At 45.0% G+C, this 17836-nt stretch overlaps 1 protein-coding gene across 1 annotated transcript in view; it reads left to right on the top strand.

Annotated features, from left to right (window-relative positions):
- Positions 1–15954: 15954 nt before the first annotated feature.
- ECE2 (endothelin converting enzyme 2) overlaps positions 15955–17836 on the top strand; it is a 134594-nt gene continuing 132712 nt past the window's right edge. Inside the window, exons 1-2 of the mRNA XM_040426801.1 lie at positions 15955–16060; positions 16166–16256. The gene's annotated coding sequence lies outside the window, so the exon portion shown is untranslated. The remainder of the gene's footprint in view (positions 16061–16165; positions 16257–17836) is intronic.

Here is a 17836-nt window from a genome sequence, read left to right as displayed (position 1 = left end):
GCTAAATAATCAAATGCTTATGACAGGCCACAATGTCCAATAGGTAAGAACTCCCCACCCTACCTGTAAACTCTGACTCTGCCTAGGCCTAATAGACTTCTGTACGTAGTAGACTCAAAGGCCATTATAAGGTCTCCGCCTGCCATAGCAGCCATTGACCCCCTCGCCGTCCAATCTTGCGCAGCCCAATGAAGAAGGAGCGCGTCCCTCTGTAAACCACTTAGATGGCTCCTGTGCCCATCCGATCATCTTGACATACAGTGAGGAACAGAAGTATTTTAACACCCTGCGATTTTGCAAGTTCTCCCACTTAGAAATCATGTAGTGGTCTGAAATTCACATTGTAGGTGCATTTCCGCTCTGAGAGACAGAATAAAATAAAATAAAATTAAGGAAATCACATTGTATGATTTTTAAAGAATGTATTTGTCTTGCACTGCTGAACTTAAGTATTTGAATACCTGAGAAACAGCAAGAATTCTGGCTCTCAAAGACCTGTTACTGTGCCTTTAAAAAGTCCACCTCTACTCCACTCATTAATCTAACTTAGTAGCACCTGTCTGAGTTCTTTAAAGATCCCTGTCCACCCCACAGTCAGTCAGACGCCAACTACTACCATGGGCAAGACCAAAGAGCTGTCAAAAGACAGCAGAGACAAAATTGTGGACCTCCACAAGGCTGGAAAGGGTTAAGAGGCAATTGCCAAGCAGCTTGGTGAAAATAGATCAACTGTTGGAGCAATTGTTAGAAAATGGAAGAGGCTAAAGACGACTGTCAGTCTCCCTCGGACTGGGGCTCCATGCAGGGGTGTAGCTAAAGGCTCATGTGCTCTGGTACAAGATTTCCGCTTGGGCCCCGCTTCCCTGCTTTGCGGCCAGGGAGGCAGAAATTTAAACGGCACCCCCCCAACCCCCTCCATGCCAAATTCTTGACCTAACCCCTTCCCTCTAGCCAGAGGTGTAACGTGACCAGCATGCACTTTCCAAAATACCAGTGTCTTCTTATGTGGAACAAGAGTCTTTGGGTCCCCTCAGGCTCCTGGGCCCGGTAGCGACTGCTACCTCTGCACCCCCTATAGCTACACCCCTGCCTCCATGCAAGATCTCACCTCGTGGGATATCACTAATAATAAGAAAGGTGAGGAATCAGCCCAGAACTACAAGGGAGGAGCTGGTCAATGACATAAAGAGAGCTGGGACCACAGTTTCAAAGGTCACTGTCGGTAGAAAACTACACTGTCATGGTTTCAAATCATGCATTGCACGGAAGGCTCCCCTGCTCAAGTCATCACATGTCCAGGCCCGTCTGAAGTTTGCCAATGACCATCTGGATGATCCAGAGGAGGAATTGGAGAAAGCCATGTGGTCAGATGAGACCAATGTAGAACTTTTTGGTCTAAACTTCACTCGTCGTGTTTGGAGGAAAAAGAAGGATGAGTTGCATCCCAAGAACACCATCCCTACTGTGAAGCATGGGGGTGGTAACATCATGCTTTTGGGGGTGCTTTTCTGCGAAGGAGACAGGACGACTGCACTGTATTAAGGAAAGGATGAATGGGGCCATTTATTGTGAGATTTTGAGCAACAACCTCCTTCCCTCAGTCAGAGCATTGAAGATGGGTCGTGGCTGGGTCTTCAAACATGACAAACACCCAAAGCACACAGCCAGGATAACCAAGGAGTGGCTCCGTAAGAAGCATATCAAGGTTCTGGAGTGGCCTAGCCAGTCTCCAGACCTAAATCCAATAGAACATGACAGATCTAGAGGAGATCTGTGTGGAGGAGTGGGCCAAAATCCCTGTTGTAGTGTGTGAAAACCTGGTCAAGAACTACAGGAAACGTTTGACCTCTATAATTGCAAACAAAGGCTTCTGTACCAAATATTAAAGAGGACCTTTCACTAGATTAAAAAATCTAAACTAAGCATACAGACATGTAGAGCGGCGCCCAGGGATCCCCCTGCACTTACTGTTATACATGGGCGCCACTCCGTTCTCCCGGTATAGCCTCCGGTATCTTCACATGTTAGGCTCCACCCAGGGGAACCTGCCGGCGTCTCTTTCTCCCATGCTGTAGCGCTGGCCAATCGCAGCGCTCAGCTCATAGCCTGAGAGGTTTTTTTTTCTCTCAGGCTATGAGCTGAGCGGTGCGATTGGCCCGCTCTACATGTCTGTATACTTAGTTTAGATTTTTTAATCTAGTGAAAGGTCCTCTTTAACACTGATTTTCTCAGGTATTCAAATACTTATGTTCAGCAGTGCAAGACAAATACATTCTTTAAAAATCATACACTGTGATTTCCTGATTTTTTATTTTATTCTGTCTCTCAGAGTGGGAACGCACCTACAATGTGAATTTCAGACCCCTCCATGATTTCTAAGTGGGAGAACTTGCAAAATCGCAGGGTGTTCAAATACTCCTGTTCCTCACTGTACATATACAGCATTTTTCAGGTACTCAAGTGTCCCTTAAGGCTCCATTCACACGTCCGCAAATGGGTCCGCATCCGTTCCGCAATTTTGCGGAACGGGTGCGGACCCATTCATTTTCTATGGGGACGGAATGGATGAGGACAGCACACAGTGTGCTGTCAGCATCCACATTTGCGGAGCGCGGCCCCGATCTTCAGGTCCGCAGCTCCGCAAAAGATAGAACATGTCCTATTCTTGTCCGCAGCTTGCAGACAAGAATAGGCATTTCTATAGGGGTGCCGGGCGGGTGTGTTGCGGATCCGCAATTTGCGGGTCCGCAACACACCACGGACATGTGAATGGAGCCTTAATAGTGAAAGCCAAACAGTGGTTCTCATAACAGCCAACCACACAGTGTCCACCAAGGAATATTATGGTTGACAGTTTCTCTACAGCGCTGCAGAATGTGTTGGTGTTATATAAACATCAGAACAATTAACAAAATATATTATATATATTAGTCCAACGAGCGCTGAATTCGCTGACGACACTGGATACAGAGTCAGCTGAGATCAACGAGTCGGTATTGAGAGACGGGAACGAGACAAGAGCAAGGTAACAGTGAATAAGCAAATACAACTGTGTGGGACGCCACATTGCGGTTTACATTGTACCCTCTAGTCTCTTCCGCTATACCATGAACCAACCAGGAGTGGAATCCTAATATAAGACATTATTCGGACTCACTACTCGGGTAATATATTTGAAAGAAAGACTTTGGCATTACTGCAGTTTAAAGGAGCTTCCGATTTATATTTGCGGTTCATCTGCATGGACTTTAACTCATTATGGCCCTTGCTTCAAATTGCTGCCATTGAACGATACCTTTGTTGCAGATAGTTGCTGACACTTGTTGCTGCCAATTGCTGCTATATTGTTGTCTGTTGCTGCTATATTATTGCTATTTATTATTATCTATTGTGCCACTGCTATTTTATGCTATTATTTTATGCTGTCATTTTAGTAATTGATTGTACTATATTTAATAAATATCTCACTTGTTGGCTACATATATAGAGTGCCTGGTCTATCTTTACAAATTTTCCACAACCCCCTTGTGGCTGGGTGGGCCACTTAGACCAAGAGCACCTGTTCCGCATTGTCTAATTGGAGTGATCCACAGATTTTCTTCTCTAAAATATATTATGATGTTAATGAAAAAAAGAAAGGTAATTTTAAGCTGCACAAAAAGTAAGCCCACTAGATGGCACCGTGGGATTAAGAACGCACAACCTTTTCATAAATCTCATTAGTGCAGAATTTATTAAATTATAACTTGTACTTGGTCCAAAGAACATTATGTAACATTTCCAAACATATATACGTAAATGTTACAGACGCTTGGCAGTATCACTTAGACGTTAAGGCAGATGATATAGTGCAGTCCAATTTGATGAAAGGGCATTCTCACTCTGTTAATCTGAGTTGGTTTTCAGATGTCTTTGAAATTTTTATCTTTGCCTTTTTGTGGCTCCCTATCACCTCCTTTGGCTGATAAAAGGCCTTCCTTGTGTAAATGATCAGACCTGGCAATAAATTATTGGAATGCCTGTCTGATTATAGCCTAATCCTTTATTGTCAATTCCATACAGTTTGAACCGTTTCATTATAGGTACCTGGTCCATGTGACACCAGTCCAGTACTTGCTTTCCTGTGTAGACAGAATTCAGTCTCTCCTGTGTGGCTGACTTCCTGTGAAAAACAGGATTACTTCATCATCCATTAGATACTTTCTGGTGGTTCTCAGACCCCTCCTCACCAAGACCCACTCACTTTGTTCCTTCATATGTCCCCTGTCACCGCCAGATCTCTGAGAAGTTCTGATAGACGTTCTTCAGTAACTCCTGCATGATGTTCTTTTGTTTTGGTTTCGCTTTGACATCTCTTCTCCCTCTCCCAGCTGTCATCTATTAGCAGTGATTGCCTCCCTATATATCTCCTCCCATACTGCTTCACTTTGCGGTTTATACTACTTCCTGGATTCTGTTCACTGCTTGAAGTTGCTATTGCTGGTTCCTCAGATAAGTCTATTTCTTTATTTGTGTTTTCCTGTTGGCTTGATCCTAGGTGACCCTGACTCCCTCCGTATTAAGTGTAGGGAGCCGGTGGTCGTGTCCCCTCACTATTATAGGGTGTTCAGGTGTCACACAGTCGAGGTACGTGGACATGCAACTTTCTATCATTGAGATCTTTGCATGGGCTGAGCAGCCAGGGAGAGCTCTAGGGCTTTAACAGGGCTCACCCTTTTGTTCCTTAGTTTGGGATCAAGTCAGTCGGATCTTTATTTGTTACTTCTTGTTTTCTACAACACCATCCGTGACATTATAAACCGCCTAAGGCTACTTTCACACTAGCGTTCGGAGCGGGTCCGTCTGATGTTTCATCAGACGGATCCGCTCCTATAATGCAGACGTTTGCATCTGTTCAGAACGGATCCGTCTGCATTATAACATAGAAAAATTTCTAAGTGTGAAAGTAGCCTGAGCGGATCCGTCCAGACTTTACATTGAAAGTCAATGGGGGCGGATCCGTTTGAAGATTGAGCCATATAGTGTCATCTTCAAACGGATCCGTCCCCATTGACTTACATTGTAAGTCTGGACGGATCCGCTTGCCTCCGCACGGCCAGGCTGACACCCGAACGCTGCAAGCAGCGTTCAGGTGTCCGCTCACTGAGCGGAGCGGAGGCTGAACGCTGGCAGACGGATGCATTCTGAGCGGATCCGCCTCCACTGAGAATGCATTAGGGCCGGACGGCTGCGTTCGGGGCCGCTTGTGAGCCCCTTCAAACGGAGCTCACGAGCGGACACCGGAACGCAGGTGTGAAAGTAGCCTTAACCGTCTTAAGCATGAATCCGGTTTCAGCCTTGATTGACCACATGCAGGGTCTTTCACTGGAGGTAGCAGATCTCCGTAAAACTGTCTCTCAGTTTCAGGTGACCGTTTCTGCTTGCGTTCATGGAATTTGTTCTGAGCCTAAAATCTTGCTTCCGGATACGTTCTCCGGGGGTAGTGAGAATTTTGTTTGTTTTAGAGAGGCTTGCAAACTCCATTTTCGCCTACTTCCCCATTCCTCTGGTGATGAGGAGCGGAGGGTGGGGATCATCATCTCGCTGCTCAGGGATAACGCTCAGTCCTGGGCCTTTTCGCAGCCGGTGGGGGCATGGCCCCTCTGTTCAGTGGATGAATTTTTTGTAGCCCTGGGTCAGATATATGATGATCCGGATCGTATTGCTCTGGCTGAGTCTAAACTGCGTCTTTTGTGCCAGGGTAAACAGTCCACAGAGATATACTGTTCAGAATTTCAGAGATGGGCAGCTGATACTGGTTGGAATGATGCTGCACTCCAAAGTCAATTTTGCCATGGTCTTTCAGAGGGATTGAAAGATGCATTTGCCTTTCATGAGAGACCTACCTCTTTGAAGTCTGCCATGTCTCGGGCTGTTCGTATTGACAGGTGTCTTAGAGAGAGAGGAGAGATCACTCCTTCCTGTCATACTCAGTCCATGGACAGTGGGGTGGTCTCATTCAGTGCGCAGGAGCCTCAGTCTCTCTCAATCCTCTCTGAGCCGGAGCCCATGCAGCTGGGTTTGCTTGCCTCTAACAATAGAGGATTCAGCTCTCAGAGGAGGGTTTGTTTCTGTTGTGGAGGTATAAATCATTTAGCAAATGTTTGTCCCTCTAGGAGATTCAGGGAGTTTTTAGAGAATAATAAATAAACAAAAAGAAAAAAGTCCTCTAAAAACGTTCCATCTGTTACTATTGGCAAGGTTGATGCGGAAATTGAAGCTTTTCCGTTTGCTTGTAGTTCCCGTTTTGTCCTACCTGCCAGGGTGGCGCTAGAGAGCAAGAACATTGTTTGTGAGATTTTTGTAGATAGTGGAGCAGCTGTCAATCTCATTGATAATCAATTTGCTATAACACATGGCTTCCAGGTATGCACTTTGGGAAAGGACATACCTGTTTTTGCTATTGATTCCGCTCCACTTTCTCAAAAATCCTTAAAGGGCATAGTTCACAATATCCGTTTGACTATGGGTGATGCTCATGTTGAGGATGTGTCATGTTTCGTCCTAGGCGGGTTACCTACTCCTCTAGTGTTGGGTTTACCCTGGCTCACTAAACATAACCCCACCATTGATTGGCAAGCGAGGCAAATAAATAGTTGGAGTGACTTTTGCAGAGAGAATTGCCTCTCGACGTCTCTTTCAGAGGTTTCCACTAAGACTGTACCATCTTCTCTGTCTGAATTTTCGGATGTGTTTTCTGAGAGTGGTACGATCAGGGACGTGCACAGACATTTTGAAGGGCAGGGGCTTAAAAAAAAAAAAAAAGGGCACTTGACAAAAATCGAAAAAGTGTTTGTACCACAAAGCTTAGTTGCTTTCTAAAAGTCTTTCCTTGTTCTCCATAAATGTATAGATACAGTAATAATGCATATTCCTTTATTTTTTGTCAATTCTTTTTATTTATTTTTTTGTATATGCAAAAAGAAAAAGGTACATACAGATATGAAATCACAATGTGCAGTCCAATACAATTGAGGCGACTCAGAGTATGCAAATATCACGGTCCAAGCAAAGTAACAATATTATCAGGATCTGCTGATCTAACTTATCACGCCAAGAGAATCTTGTGTCCCAAATCTTGGCCAGGTTCTCTGGGTGTCGGATAACCCCCTGACCAAGGTGGGGCCATATCCCTGTATATGTTGACAACTTCACTGTGGTTTATGGGAATGTCTTTCTCAATAGCCAGGAGTAGGAGGTCAGAAAGCCTCTCCTCTGAACAAAGGTTTCTCAGTGTATCTTTTACCAGCTTGAGCTTGGAGAAGGACCTCTCCACTGTTGCTGTTGACACAGGAATTGTTGCATAGGTTGTTATCATTTTCACCAGTGTTGGAAAGATATCCTGACCATTGTTGTCTCTAAGAGTTTTTAAGATATCCTTCACAGTGGATGTGTCCTGGAAAGAGGCATAAAAGACCCTGAGCTCTGTTTTTAACTTTTGCTCTTCACCTCCATAGAATTCACATAGTGTGTGAATGGCCTCAAGAGAGTCAGGCCCTATTATCTCTTTGCCTATCCATTTGTTGGGCTTAGTCAAACTGTGAAGTGCACTTAATATTTTATTAGACTGTGTCTCGCCATCTCCCCTAAATCTTCTCTCTAGCTCCTGAGAAAGAATGAATGTATAGTATACCTTCACTCTATAGTAGTCTTCTAGGGACTGGAAGGAGTGGCTCTCTATGGCTGTGTGGGTACTATGGGAATATTTTGCAGGCACCCTCCTCTGTCTTTGCTGTCCTGGGGGGGCAATGGGAATACTGATCCCAGCGGCTTCTGCCTTTTCACAGGCACTCTTAAACAATTTTCCAAACTGCTGTTCTGTCCTGAGGTTGGACAAGGTGTCCTTGACTCCATTGACAACAGCATATGCTGTGGACAGATCTATATCAGAATTCTGTAGAGCATCAGAGGCAAGTGCAGTGACTTCAAAGACTGGACTGGCTTTTTCAAGGCAAAGCAAAAACTCAAAGTCTATGGCTTTAAGGTACATTCTGGCATCTCCAGCAGCAGTATCAGGAGGCTCCTGCTGTGTAATATCAGTCAGGACTTTGACCACTGAACTTATAACTTTAAGGAGGGCCTTTAGGGCTTTTTCTCTACATGCCCAACGCGTGTCTGAGAGCTTTTGTAGTTGAAATACACGCTCTCCAGGGTGCAAGGCTTCTTGACATTTCACAAATGCAGTGTGCCGTTTTGTAGAGCTGGTGAGAAACACATAAAGCTTCTGTACCAGGTTGAAAAAGGTAATGAAGTGGATGCTTGATTTGGCAGCTTCAACTAGGACCAAATTTAGGCAGTGGGCTTGGCAGTGAACATATAGAGCCTTGTTGTTGTGTTGCAATATTCTAGACTGCAGACCTTTGTATTGACCACTCATATTGGCAGCACCGTCATAGCCTTGACCATGCATGTTTTCTATCTGTAGATTGTTGTTCTTTAGCAAGTCAAGAACAGTTTTCTCCATCTCCTCACCTGTAGTTTTTGCCACATTACAGACCTGGAGGAAGCGCTCTTTGATTTCCATTTGGTACACATAACGCACCACAATAGACACCTGCTCACAGTGAGATACGTCAGTAGTTTCATCTATAAGAACTGAATATATAGTGGCCTCCTCTATTTCTTTCCTAATCTCTCGTTTTGTGAATGTGGCCAGTGCTTTGATAAGATCATTTTGTGTCCTATTTGAGAGGAGTGAAACCTGACACCTATTTTTACCTATTTTCTGGCATTTTAAATTTTCCAAATGGAGCTTAAGTACGCTATCGTACTGGCTAAACATTTTTACAAGTTCAAGGAAGTTGCCCTGGTTTCTACTTGTGTCAGACTCGTCATCACCCCTAAAAGCCTTCCCCTGCCGTGCAAGATATAGGGTTATATCAATTAATCGGGTCAAGAGTTCTCTGTTTTGTTGCTTCTCTCTCTCCCTTTTTGCCTTGCCTAAAGCATCAGATACGTCAAAAGCTGATTGTAAAGCACTCTTTTTGTATGTGTTCCATCGCACCATGCTTGTTAAGTGGGCCTCTGACTCTGCATGTTCTTTTATTTTCTCATGTGCCTTTTTCCAATTGCTTACCCCAGCCACTCTCCATGAACTCTTGCTATACTTCTGCTCATTTAGAAAAAGCCGACAGCTGAAGCAGTACATACTGTCTTTGTTAGGTGAATACTATAACCACAGGTTATTTTCATACCACACTTTCTGAAATGACCTTCCTTCATCATTTTTGGGAAATCTGAGTACAGGTTGACATGGTCCTCTACCAACACACATTTTTACATAACTGGCATTACATGTCAGATGAAAATCTTGATTATGGGTTGGATCGGTTGGATATTTTAAGGATGAAATTTTTGACAAGGCAGCTTCTACACTACTCACATCTTCCTCTGCTACATCCTCTTCCATTAATTCATCTGGCCCACTATTAGCCACTGTTTGCCCTATTGTAGCCTTTTCAACACTAACATCGACTTCATTATCATCTTTGTCAGGTGTAGCCTCCAAAGACCTCTCCTGTAATTCATTTGTAGCTTGAAGGATCTCTAACGTGCTCTCTGTTGGGACACTCTCAACATCTTGTAGATGTGTTGTATCTTGTGGTTTGGTACCTGGTTTTTTAAACCATGCATTCAATGATCTACTAATATGGGCTGCTTTCTGGCGTTCTCTCTCCTTCATTTTCCGTATTCTCTCTGTTTTCGGCATTGTGCTGCAGGCATGATTAAAATTAATGGTTGTATCAAAACCTACCTGAGAACCTTCTGCATTACACAGTCACAAACATATTTCAGATGAAAACTTACAATTCCTTGGCTGGGCTGTTGGGGAGATCTCAGGCGGTCGGCAGACACTTTTCCGGCGGGGTGACGTGCTCAATGGACTGGAGAAGCAAGCTGATGTGTTTTGTCCTAATAAGAGAGAGATTTCATAATGATCATTTGCAGGAGGGGCAGAGGGATAGCAGAGCAGGGAGAGACTGGTGCTGCTTCTAAAGGGATCAGACCATGATGGAGCAGGCATGAAGCCCAGGAGCCCACCCTAATCCGCCCACCTCACCCCCGTAGTAAAAATTCACATTATATTATTGGACAATAAAAACAATACCCCTTTGTAATGCCCCCAGTTGAGCTAATGTCCTTATAGTGCCCCCATAATGTACCAGTATAAAATACCCCTATACGGCAACCCCAGTAAATGCCCCACAGTGCTCCTCTTCCCCCTTCCTCCTAGTGCCCCCATAATGTACCGGTATAAAAATGCCCCTACATAGTGCCCCAGAAGATGCCCTCAATGTCCCCTATACTGTAAGTTTCAAACTAGGGATAGACCGATTATCGGCCGATATTCCTGATTTTGTAAAGTATGGGTATCGGCATATAAACTGCCGATACCACCGATATTGCGTCCACCACACCCGCGCACCTGTCCGAAATGTCAGAGTCACCGCTGTGCCTTTGCGCTGCCAGTGCCAAGTATTGCGGGAGTACAGTAGAGAGGGTATGTGTGTGGGCCTGCCTGAAACACCCCTAAACGGGACTACGTACATAGGCTACGCTGTTACTGCTCCGGCTGGTGGAGGGAAAGTGCGTCATAAACTCATATTCCACAAGTGCACATCCTATTGTATAATCATACATATACAGCTGTGCCATCTGCCATGTACCTACCTACTACATCAGACATACACACATTAATATGTAATTTAAATGTGTGTATGATGTAGTTGTGTTGTAGTATGAGGGTATATAACACACTATATATGTATAAGAGTAAGTATGAGCCCCTTAGCGGTATAATGCAAGTAATGTGTATTGGTATATAAACTAGATTTGTGTTGAAATTTTTTTTTAAAATAAATTAAAATGCACAGAATATCGGCAGAAAAGAACAGCCTGAAAGTTCACAGAATATCGGTATCGGCAATAAAAAAAATCAATAGCGGTCGATCCCTATTGCAAACATCAAATACACATTCTTAGTGCCCCCGGTAGATGACCCCCATTACTGCTCTCCCCCTTTCCCATAGTACCAAGCAATGCAAGCATAGCGTGTCCCAGTATAAAATGCCATTGTACAGAACCCCCCATATAACATATACCCCTATTTTGTGGCCTCAGTAGATGCCCCTATATAGTGCCCACTGGCCACTGCCCACCAATAATGTGCCACTGTACCAGCAAGAAGTGGCCCCACAGACTGCAGGGTGATTCATGGGCCTGGGACCTGGGTTTGCACTGCAGGCAGCCTGGCAGCACATATCATACTCCCCCCCCCCCGGTACATTTTTCCCGCCACTACCAGCCTCCATGATGGCAGTGGCAGGCAGCACAAGTAGCCAAAAAGCAGGGTGCTGGCCTGCTGGGCCATAAAGGCATGATTGTAAACTGAAGCATGGGTGTGCTGGGCAGTGGGTGGGTTTTGCAGGCAGGTAGAGCATCTCCTCTCCTATACACCCTCCCTCCTCCCTGTTTTTTCCCGCCAGCCGCCACTAATGGCCTACCTCCATGACAGTGAGTGTGGCAGGCTCAGTCAGCAGGCCAGGCAGCAGCACAGTAGCCAGAGCACAGAGGGGCGATCACAGACAGACACATCACACCCACACACTCACACAGACAGTGACTCAGACCGACAGACAAGACAAACACAAGACAACAACCCAGTCACTCAGCACAAGCAAGCACACACAGGAGGAATTAAACTGAGTGAGCAGGGCAGGGCCGCAGGGCAGTGGTATGTCATCAATCATTTTCTTTTTCTTCACTCACCCACACTTGAATCCGGATTCCTGACGGGAGGGGCGGGCGGTGAGGCTCTGAGGCGGCTTGTCAGCAGGGGCAGGACGGGCGGGAGCACACACAGCCAGGCAGCTCTTCTTCTCTGCTCAGAAGACTGCCTGTGCGCGCCGCCCGTACCACGTGACTTGCCGGCGGGTCTGGTCTTGATAATTAACAAAGATTAATGCGCAGCGCACGTGACAGTGAGTGCCAGCATCTGCGCATTATGAAAAAAAAAAAAAGTTCCAATAAAATAAAATTTCTGTAAGAGCGGAGGGCATTTAAGGGGCCGGTGATGAAAAGGGCAGGGGCTCAAGCCCCCTTTCATCCCTATGTGTGCACGTCCCTGGGTACGATTGCCCTATTAATCTCATCCCAGGCGCCAAGCTGCCTAAATCTCTTTTATACAATCTCTCCCAACCTGAAAGGGTCGCTATGCGTTCTTATATCTCTGAGAGCCTGAGAAAGGGACACATACGACCCTTGAAGTCACCTGTGGCCGCTGGTTTCTTTTTTGTTAAGAAAAAGGATGGTTCTTTAAGACCATGTCTGGATTTCAGGGAGCTGAACAGTATCACAATTCGTGACCCTTATCCGCTTCCTCTGATCTCGGACCTGTTTAACCAGATTGTTGGGGCAAAAGTTTTTTCCAAGTTGGATTTAAGAGGGGCATACAATCTAGTCAGGGTCAGGCAAGGGGACGAATGGAAGACGGCCTTCAATACCCCTGAGGGTCATTTTGAGAATTTGGTTATGCCTTTTGGTTTGATGAATGCTCCAGCCGTCTTCCAACATTTTGTGAACAGCATTTTTTATCATTTAATGGGGAGATTTGTACTAGTGTATCTAGATGACATTTTGATTTTCTTCTCCTGATTTCAAAACTCATAAGGACCACCTACGTCAGGTCTTGCTCATTCTGTGGGAGAATAAATTGTACGCTAAACTGGAGAAATGTGTGTTTGCGGTTCCAGAAGTTCAATTTCTGGGTTTTCTTCTCTCCGCTTCTGGTTTTCGCATGGACCCCGAGAAGGTCCGCGCTGTGCTTGATTGGGAGCTTCCTGAGAATCAGAAGGCGCTGATGCGCTTTTTAGGTTTTGCCAATTATTACAGGAAGTTCATTTTGAATTGTTCCTCTGTTGTTAAGCCACTGACTGATATGACTAGAAAGGGGGTAGATTTTTCCTCCTGGTCGGTAGAGGCGCGTAAGGCCTTTTCTAGTATCAAAGAGAGTTTTGCTTCCGCTCCCATCTTGGTACAACCTGATATCTCTTTGCCCTTCATTGTTGAGGTGGACGCTTCTGAGGTGGGTGTGGGTGCGGTCTTGTCTCAGGGTCCCTCTCCTGCCAAATGGCGACCGTGTGCCTTTTTCTCGAAGAAACTCTCCTCCGCAGAGAGAAATTACGATGTCGGAGATAGGGAGTTGTTGGCCATCAAGTTAGCTTTTGAGGAATGGCGCCATTGGCTAGAGGGAGCCAGGCACCCTATTACCGTGTTTACCGACCATAACAATCTGGCCTACTTGGAGTCAGCCAAGCGTCTGAACCCGAGACAGGCCAGATGGTCTTTGTTCTTTTCAAGATTTAATTTTGTTGTCACGTTCCGCCCTGGGGTTAAGAATGTGAAGGCGGATGCCCTGTCACGTTGTTTTCCGGGAGGGGGGAACTTTGAAGACCCGGGTCCCATTTTGGCTGAAGGGGTGGTTGTCTCTGCTCTTTATCCTGAATTGGAGGTAGAGGTTCATGCAGCCCAGGCAGAGGCTCCTGATCTTTGTCCTCCTGGGAGGTTGTTTGTGCCTCTTGCTTTACGACACAAGGTTTTTAAGGAGCACCACGATACTGTCCTTGCTGGGCACCCGGGGGGTAGAGCCACAGTGGATCTCATTGCTCGGAGATTCTGGTGGCCGGCTCTTCGTAAGTCAGTTGAGGGTTTTGTGGCAGCCTGCGAGACCTGCGCTTGTGCCAAAGTACCTCATTCACGGCCATCAGGTTCTCTCCTTCCGTTACTCATTCCTTCCCGTCCTTGGACACATCTGTCCATGGATTTCATTACGGACCTGCCTCGTTCCTCAGGGAAGACTGTGATTCTGGTGGTGGTGGACCATTTTAGCAAAATGGCGCATTTTATTCCTTTTCCTGGGTTGCCCAATGCTAAAACGCTGGCGCAGGCATTTATTGATCACATTGTCAAATTGCATGGTATTCCTTCAGACATAGTCTCTCATAGGGGCACGCAGTTTGTTTCCAGATTCTGGAAGGCTTTCTGTTCTCGCTTGGGGGTTTGGTTGTCATTCTCTTCTGCTTTCCACCCGCAGTCGAATGGCTAGATAGAGCGCGTCAATCAGAATCTGGAGACATATCTGCACTGTTTTGTGGCGGAGAATCAGGAGGATTGGTGTTCTTTTCTCTCCCTTGCTGAGTTTGCTTTAAATAACCGTCGTCAGGAGTCCTCTGATAAGTCACCATTTTTTGGTGCATATGGGTTTCATCCGCAGTTTGGGACATTCTCTGGAGAGGGGGCTTCTGGTTTACCTGATGAGGAGAGATTCTCCTCGTCTTTGTCATCTATTTGGCAAAAAATTCAGGATAATCTAAAGAGCATAAGTGAGAGATATAAGCGTGTGGCGGATAAGAGACATGTGCCTGGTCCAGACCTGAATGTTGGTGATCTGGTGTGGTTGTCTACTAGGAATATCAAATTGAAGGTTCCCTCCTGGAAGTTGGGTCCTAAGTTTATCGGGCCTTACAAAATCTTGTCCGTCATCAATCCCGTTGCCTACCGTCTTGATCTTCCTCAGACTTGGAAGATCCATATATTGTTTAACAAGTCCCTATTAAAACCTTATGTTCAACCCACTGTACCCTCCTCTTTGGCTCCTCCTCCGATTGTGGTTGATGGTAATCTTGAATTTCAGGTCTCTAGGATTTTGGACTCTCGTATTGTCCGCGGTTCTCTTCAGTACCTCGTTCATTGGGAGGGTTATGGTACTGAGGAGAGGATGTGGGTTCCAGTGGCGGACATTAAGGCCACTCGTCTTCTCAGGGCATTCCATAGGTCCCATCCTGAGAAGGTGGGCTCTGAGTGTCCGGAGTCCACTCGTAGAGGGAGGGGTACTGTCACCGCCAGATCTCTGAGAAGTTCTGATAGACGTTCTTCAGTAACTCCTGCATGATATTCTTTTGTTTTGGTTTCACTTTGACATCTCTTCTCCCAGCTGTCTTCTATTAGCAGTGATTGCCTCCCTATATATCTCCTCCCATACTGCTTCACTTTGCGGTTTATACTACTTCCTGGATTCTGTTCACTGCTTGAAGTTGCTATTGCTGGTTCCTCAGATAAGTCTATTTCTTTATTTGTGTTTTCCTGTTGGCTTGAACCTAGGTGACCCTGACTCCCTCCGTATTAAGTGTAGGGAGCCGGTGGTCGTGTCCCCTCACTATTATAGGGTGTTCAGGTGTCACACAGTCGAGATACGTGGACATGCAACTTTCTATCATTGAGATCTTTGCATGGGCTGAGCAGCCAGGGAGAGCTCTAGGGCTTTAACAGGGCTCACCCTTTTGTTCCTTAATTTGGGATCAAGTCAGTCGGATCTTTATTTACTTCTTGTTTTCTACAACACCATCCGTGACATCCCCATGGATACAGTGCTGCTGAAGATATTAAGTCTGCCTTATCCTCAGGAACAGGAGTGCAGTGATATAGCAGCTGTTCCCGAAAAACCTAAAGTGGTTATCTAGTCACCACTCTCAGAGCAAATGACATTGAATATCTGACGCACATGTTTATAAAGGGCTCAATATCCTTCATTTGTCAAACATGGTAAGCAGTGCACCTTAGAAGTGATGCAGATTTATATAGCCCTGGTGGTGACATATAGAAATACAGAAAGGTTAACAAATAATGCAGTTTGCATTGTCATATGCTTGGTATGCTAGTGGAATACTTTTTCTAATAGAGCAAAGAAGCTCCAACAGAAGAGTCCCCATGTGCCACCACCCATAGTTGCTGCAGTTATGATTTTGCAGATTATTTCACTCCAAGGACTATTGTTCAGTATTTTGATTTAACCAGCATTAATTACGGTGGAAGGAAAAAGTTAACTTCACACCCTTCCTGCTGCGCTTGAAAGTGAAGAAATAATACAGCGATAACTCCAAGCTATGCAAGTGAAATAGCAATGTACAAGCACATTGCAGAACATTCACATGTGTGCATGGCACAAAGGACTGGGGCTCGCAAGGTAAGTGACAGAGGTATGTATAAAAGGGAATCTGTGTTAAGGACTTCTTGTAATCCAGTGCTTGCCGTTGAAATAAAAAACTAATGGCATTTTTCTCTTGTGCAGAATAAAGAACAAGCATACTCACATTGTAGTGACAACATGAAGGGCCAGAAGAAGTGAGAACAGTGCAGTTTTTACTTCAAAGTTCTTGTAGGTAAGGCTTCCGTTACTGATAATACGAATATGAATGGATCCGGTTGTATTATCTTTAACATAGCAAGGACGGATCAGTCATGAACACCATTGAAAGTCAGTGGGGGACAGATCTGCTGTGTCAGAGAAAACGGATCCGTCCCCATTGACATGCATTGTGGGTCATGCCGGATCTGTTTTGCTCCACATCCCATGACGGAAAGAAAACCGCTGCTTGCTATGGTTTGCTGTCCGGTATGGTAAAGCAACCAAATGGAACGGAATGCATTTTGGGGAACTCCATTCTGTTCAGTTACGGTTTATTCCCATTGACAATAAATAAGGACAAAACAGTAGCATTTTTCTCCAATATTGAGACCCTATGACGGATCTCAATACCGGAAAAGAGAAACACTAGTGTGAAAGTAGTCTAACAGAAAATAGAGGGGTTATCCCATGAACAGAGAACGCTAAGCAAAGATTAGAATACCGGTATTTTATTTTAATGAGGTATTATTGCAGTACACATGCAAAAAAAATTTGGGGCGTATATCTGTCGCAGATTAGGTTGCAAAGTGGATTTGCAGCCAAATCTGCGACTTCTTCCCCATCCGCGCCACATATGCCAGTTCTAAAAAAGGGGACGTAGCATGGACGGGGAAGGGGGCCAGCCCCTCTCATTTATCATTTTCTATGGCTGTTTTAGGTATAGAAAATGATCAAAATTAAGTAAGGGAGCTGGCATAGATTTAAGCCAGCAGTGGATGCACCTAAGTTATGTAGAGGCTGACGCCAGCGCAGGGTTGTTAACACTGGCGTCTAAAATGCTGGTCTTAATAAATGACCCCAATTATTCTTTTTATTTATTTATTTATATTTTACTCTCTGTAGCACTTCCTCTTGTCTTGTCCTTCTGGTTCACCTCTCCAACAATCAGTGGTGGACTAACCCAAAAATCCCAGATATTCACTTTACAGGTAATGGTAATTTAAAATGTATTTTCACAAATGCCAGAAGTCTAGCTAGCAAAATGGGGGAGCTGGAGGCTATGGTACTAGAAGAACATATAGATGTAGTTGGTGTGTCTGAGACATGGTTGGACTCGCATGACTGGGCTGTAAATATTGAGGCTTTTACACTATTTAGAAAAGACAGGGTCAATAGAAATGGTGGTGGCGTGTGTCTGTATGTGAGGAGTGATCTGAAGACAAGTGTGAAAGAGGCAATTGTGGGTGAGGATGGTGAGGATGTGGAAACCTTATGGGTGGAAGTTCAAAGGTATATAAACACTGAAAAAATAATACTTGGTGTAATCTATAGACCCCCTAACATCACAAAGGAGATAGAAACGCAACTGTATAACCAAATAGAGCGGGCAGCACAGGCTGGCACAGTGGTCATAATACAGAAAATCATAAAAGTGTGAGACCACTTTCCGGCGCTGCTGGCATATAGATCAATCCTCAAGATTAGTAATATTATTTTATTGAGTTCAAGTCAACGCGTTTCAAGGGCGAAGCGCCCCCTTCGTCAGAACAATTTACAGAATACAAATTCACTTGCTATAGGAGTATTTAAAACACTATTTTGGCGGGTTAATCT

The sequence above is a fragment of the Bufo bufo genome, chromosome 4 (genome assembly GCF_905171765.1).
Source record: "Bufo bufo chromosome 4, aBufBuf1.1, whole genome shotgun sequence".
Lineage (NCBI taxonomy): Eukaryota > Metazoa > Chordata > Amphibia > Anura > Bufonidae > Bufo > Bufo bufo.
Note: the sequence above shows the minus strand (reverse complement) of the source record. Positions and strands in the feature narration are given on the sequence as shown.